Raw genomic sequence first — 5,982 nt, forward strand, 5'->3', positions numbered from 1 at the left:
TAAATGGGGGAGGTGTTGCAAACATCAGCGAGGAAAGAAATTATGTCAATGGCCCTGGAGGAATTAGAAATTCAGTCAGGAAATAGCCAAAGGAAAATCAACCTGAAAAAAATGCAAGCTGGTATATGTAGGGGCAAAAATTACAAAACATTGTTATACAGAGGGAGGGGAACATTTACAAAGCAATTCTACAGGGGCCAGAAGGAATAAGAATAATGAAAAGGGATCTCTTAATGTAAACTAGATGGAGGGTCTGAGACAGAAGGCAGGGAAAAAAACCAATGCAGTTCTGAGCTGGCTGGACATAAGCATTAAATTACAATGAAGGAAGAGATGAAGGGTCCTTCAATGGGTGTACAGGGCAACTTCGAGGAGCTTGTTATGAGAAAGATGTTAGAAAAAGAATGAGAAAGGAAGAGAAGAAAAGCAAAAACCAACAGCCTAAAAGACACAGCACCACCATTGTATAACTTGGCTCATTATGAATCAAGGACATGATAAGACTGTGCCATGATCCAAATCCTATTCCCTGAAAAGTCATCATAATAGCTCACATCCATTTACTGCCTTTAGATTTTCAAAGTGCTATATGTATATTTTTGTCAAATGCTTTCTACAATAAATTGTGAGGTGGATGCTAATATTACCTCCATTTTACATCTGAGGAAACTGAGGGGCAAAGGAGTTAAAGGGACTTGCCTAGAGTCACACAACTAATAAATGTTTAAGAAAGGATTTAAACCTAGTTCTTTATATTGTTATTTTATCTCATATCACATGGTCTCCCATGTGAAAACAGCAGAAAGCAAAAGCCAGAAAAAACAGGGTTAATTCCTTAAAGGGGAAGGAGCTGTTCCCTCCTACCTTTTCCCTTTACCCCAATCCCAGGGCTAGAAAGAGGTTCCTTTTTATTTGAAGTGATGATATCCATATGCTAAATGAGTAAGGCGGGCATGCTATACACAAAAGCCAGGACCGGGAAAGATGAAATAACAGCATAAGGAGTGAGCTGATGAAATACAACAAAGGAAAATGCAGTTTGAACTACAGGAGAAATTTCCCTGGGTGACATCTAAATGGTCTACAAATGGACTTTGAGCGGGAACTCCCATGGCTCCCGTAATGTGAAACAGGACTGGACTAGTGTGCAGAGCACACACAGTAGGGAAGGAAGCTTGCAGGATGTGTGGGTAGTGGGTGGGAGGTGGGGGAGGAGGGGGGGGGGAGGGGAGACGGGGAGGTGAGGGTGGGGCAGGGATGGGGAATGCAGGCTAGATGACCTAATACTACATTCTCTCCTTAATCATTCTATGAACTCACTCTTTATGGATTCGAGTTTTAAATGTGTGGTTTGTTTTTCTTGCAGAATGTTTGGATCCCTCCAAGTAAAGAGTGCTGGTAAAGGAACCTTCCTTCCCCCCAGAGAGAAGCCAGGGGTTAAATCTGCAAACTGGCAGTGTCTGGGGAAACAATAAAAGGAAACCACATTCTCCATGAATGAGGGGAGAGAAACCCGGCGGAAGGCATTTTTCCCCCCTTTAACATGAATAAGGTCCTCAATATGTTTGAAATTATTTAACAAATTCTTTGAAAGGAGCTTGGGTTACTAACAGACAGACCATGCATGGAGAAAATGCATCCTCTCAGCTTCCCTCTCTGCCTGAACCCCAGAGATGGAAAGCAGGGATTTTTGGGGGTCTTTGTTTAGTTATCCATTTACGATTCATAAAATTCCAGATCCCTGCACAATAACTACAGACCTCCGAATGTTATTAGAAAATCCTATTTCGAGTCTGTTATGAAACAGAAGTTTTGATGTGCAGCCAGATTTATGTGGAACTCTGGAAACGGAACACTTGGTGCTCTGTAAAGCCTGAGACCGAGCGGGTGTTACATAAAAAGCTTTCCTAGCAACTCAGGTTTATCACAAAATGAGAGGCGACCGTGGGGGAAAAACAATCAAACGAGTTAATACCAAAACGGGAGCCAACTCACTATCCCCATTTGGCCGAAATGACAAATATGGAGGACTGATTTTAACCCACGATATGTAGGAAGACAGGATGACAAGCATTTCTGTCCCTTGGTTTTTCTGCAGGTACAATCCCCGTCCTAGGAAAGACGAATGATATGGGTGTGGAATTGCCTGGCTCACCAATCCAGATATAATGGAAGACAAAGTAACATTTTTTTTTTTTTGTCCCTGAACTAATTGCTTATTGAAATGCACATAAACACATCTTCTTTCCTCTTCTTCTGGCCTCTCCCAGTTATTCTGGGTACTGCAATGATAAAAGAAAAGTAAGGTCACGTCATCAAATCTCTGCCAAGTAAAACACATCTAATGGCGAGACGGCATGTCTGAAGCAAATGGATAAAAATCTCATTTCCAAGCTATTGGATCCAAAATTATGCAGATTAAAATCAAAGCCTTTTTGGTTGTTGTTATTGGGTTTTTGCGACGTTTCTTAAAGTCATATATCTAGTGATTTGTTTTTAATCCCTGAAGTTGAGGGATTTAAATCCTAGGAAAAGAAGGAAGCTCACAAAATTTATTTTGAAACTATAATTTAGACCCAATATTTTATTGTTATTTATGAATTTATTTTTTAGTAAAAATGGAAGAGCAATGAAAGTCATCGAGAGGAAAAGAAAAGATTTTCCCTGGCAGGAAATTAAATTGATGGAGTATTTTAAAGCAAGAGGTTGAGAGATGTGAAGGGGAAAATGGGTGAGGAAGGCCTGGAAGCTGAGAGGAGTAAGACCTTTGGAGAGAAGAGAAAATTCCCTTCGTGAAAGATCTCAGAACATCCCTGGTGACTCCAACCATCCATACAACAATTGCATTCATTGTACCTGTTTCAGGCTTCAGTTCTGTACCCATTAATTTGACTCTTAAAGGAAAGGGCACAATCTAATTTGAGAGGGAAAAGGATGATTTTTTTTTTTTAACATTTTTGCTTTTTCTCATATTTTTCTCATGCAATGGTCAGACCCCCTTCAGAGATCAAAGGGAGATGGAATTGACCTTGACAATCTCTTGAGAGATTCACAGATACCTAAACTCTGATGAATTGATGTTCAGGAAGAGAAGGTAGAGAGTAAAGGGTGGGGACTGATGATGGCAAGTTTCCTATTTGCACTCAAAAACAATGGACCCCGGCTGGTTGGCTTCTGAGTCGGGATCAGAATGTGCGATCTTGCTTTGTCATGATAGGCAAGCAAAATCTATGTAAAAATCTGGAAAAGTGACTTGTACTGAGCTACCTTATTTCTAATTTAATCAAAATCGAAAGAAAAATAAAAAAGAGGGTGGTATAACCGACCTAGAGCAGGGCAGTGTGGTCTGACTCACTCTTAAAGTAAATCTTATTACACTATTTAATAAAAAGAAGGAACAAAATCTCCCTGCACAAAGTCTCACCCCAGAATCCCCTCCTGCCCCACAGGCAGGTGGAAAGAGCCTGTCTGCAGAAGTGCCCGAGCATCTGGCCACTCGGCTCCAGCCAGCATGCTCATAATGAGCCAATTTCAATTGAAATGAGATCAATACTATTCATTTTTCCTCTAGCTGGTTCCCAAGTGATTCATGAATCTGAAAACTAGTTCATGAATCAGAGCAGGGTGGGGTGGAGAGGACTGGAGGCGAGGGCTGGGGAATATGTGTGTGCAGTTGCAAGCCTTGATTTCTTTTCATCAACACAGCCATTTAGTTGCATAATGCTGGGGCTGCTTACTAGTTTAGACCAGTCTTTTAGGAAGTGGAAGCGTTTGTTCCACCAAGGACTTCTTTGATTAGGATCCTTCCAGCGTAGGAAAGAGCCACTCCATATATGGGACTGTCCTTGGAGATCTGGCTCCGGCTCCTGCACCCGTGGTGTTTGCGCACTTGTGTGGACTTCTGAGAATGCAGGAGCGTATGTGCATGCATGTATGTATGTGTGTGCATTTTTAGGCGCCTCCATGATGGCCTCCGTGTGCCCGTGGGGTGTGTGACACACACAAAATGTGGAACCGACCGTGGGCCCTTTAAATCGGAGCTGGGGCCAAGCCCATTTCTCTGTGGAGCTTCCTAAGGAAGCACATGATGAGGGCAGTTGGAAACCACAGCCCTGTAAGTGCTGATTACAACCTACTAAGGAAAATGAGATTTTTATCTCGCAGGAATTCAGTTATAAAAATAAAATACAGCGTCTGGCTTGATTCAGCTAAACGTACTTGCACCAGGGTGTTTTTAATTTAACCGAGAAGCCGGGCAAGAAGAATGACCTAAAATACTGCGTTGAAAGAAAGCAGGGGGGAGGCAGGGAGGAAAGGGAGGAAGGAAGGAGAGAGGTTATGAGAGAGAGAGAGAGAAGGAGGGAGGGCAAGAGGGAGGGAGGTGGAAAGAGGGAGAGAGAGGGGGGAAAAAAATCACCCTCCTGGCAAATGAATGCAGCAGGGATGATGTCATTGGAACAGTTGGGGGAGAAAGAGAAAAACAACTCTGCTGTACTAATCCTGTTTGCTGCCCTAAAGGGAATGGAAGGCTGCCAAGGCAGGGAGTTCTGGGAAACCATATAAGGGTGCCAAACAAGCTTTGCCGCCAACATTAGGAACTGACATCTTTGTTCTTTGTAACTTGGCTGCCTGCCAGAGGCCTCATTTCAGCTCTGCGGCATGATTACACTGGACATCTGCCAGCTGAGCTCTGTGAGCTCCTTTTCTTCTCTCCAAGCTTTTTTTTTTTTTTTTTTCTCCTCCTCTTTCCTTTTGCCAAACATGCAGCAGTTACCATGGCAGTCGAAAGTAAAGTTAAAAAAAAAAAAAAAAAAAAAAAAAAAAAAAACCAACAAAGCAGGGAGGCACGCCTTTATCCAGATGCGCCACATGTGCAGATATAAAAAGCAGCTAACCTATTAATCAGACATTTCATAAAAAAATAAATAAATAAGTGAAGAGAGAGAGAGAGAGAGAGAGAGAGAGAGAGAGAGAGAGAGAGAGAGAGAGAGAGAGAGAGAGAAACTCAAGCAATAGCAGTAAAGCTAGGAAAGGTGACCCAAGGATAAACAATAAGCATCCACAGCAAAAATGGTCCACTGTACTGGGGAGAAAAAAGAAAGGGAAGAGAAAATGGCTTACTCTTCCAGTCTGCTTTCTTTCCTTCTTTCAAGACACCGTGGGGTACTTAACGTGAAATGGGAAATGCCCTGATTTCTACTGGAAATGGGTCCCTTGTGTAGAAAAAGCTTTAGAAATCCACATTTATAAAGCATTAAAGGGAGGAGTGATGGGGGCAGGCAGAGAGAGGGAGGGAAGGTGGCTCAGTTGAACTCTGCTCGCCCAGGTGAAACACGCCTGCTGACAAGATCCAGCAGATTGGGGAGAAAAGGAAGGTTTTTTTTTTTTCTTTTTTCTTTTTTTGGCCTTAGGGCTCTGGTATAGCCAAAAGATAATATTGCAAGTTACATACTGTACTGTAAGATTAGCCACTATTCAAGATTCTTGCATGGAGACTGAGGGGGTTTCATTTTAATTTGTGGACACTGCAGAAGTTTGATGGACAGTTGGATTTCTCTAACAGGAGGACTGTGGCTAGACTGACCTTTCAGATCTCTTTTATATCCTCTACCCCCCCCCCCCCAATCCAAGATGTAAAGTTTCACTTTACAAGGAGACTATATGAAAAGTTCATTGCCCAGTGATCTAGAGTTGAGCCTACTATTTTTAATCAGGTTCGTTTTTCACCTGCCTGAAAAGTGGAACATCTCTTGGGAGGTGACAAGCTGTGATCAAAGGAAGGTCTCCAAGCAGATAGAGTTGGCCAATTTCCGAGGGGAAGGTTACTGAGAAATAAGGATTAGGTTGCCAGCTTTTCCCCCTACTGCAAAATCTGACACCCCTTAGCAAGATTCTCAGAGGGGCCAACTCTGAAATTCAGAAGGAGCTCCAATGGGACTTGTCGACAGATTCAGTGCCCCTTTCTTGGCCTTAAGAGGGGAG

The 5,982-nt window shown here is 42.6% G+C and overlaps 1 long non-coding RNA gene across 1 annotated transcript; it reads left to right on the forward strand.

Moving 5' to 3' along the window:
* The first annotated feature begins 877 nt into the window (after positions 1-877).
* On the forward strand, positions 878-4,337 carry LOC141539531 (uncharacterized). The gene is made up of 3 exons (XR_012481318.1): positions 878-1,186; positions 1,367-1,552; positions 2,099-4,337. It is a non-coding gene; the product is annotated as an uncharacterized LOC141539531 (long non-coding RNA).
* The last annotated feature ends 1,645 nt before the right edge of the window (positions 4,338-5,982 follow it).

The sequence above is a fragment of the Sminthopsis crassicaudata genome, chromosome 4 (genome assembly GCF_048593235.1).
Source record: "Sminthopsis crassicaudata isolate SCR6 chromosome 4, ASM4859323v1, whole genome shotgun sequence".
In the NCBI taxonomy this organism is placed as follows: domain Eukaryota; kingdom Metazoa; phylum Chordata; class Mammalia; order Dasyuromorphia; family Dasyuridae; genus Sminthopsis; species Sminthopsis crassicaudata.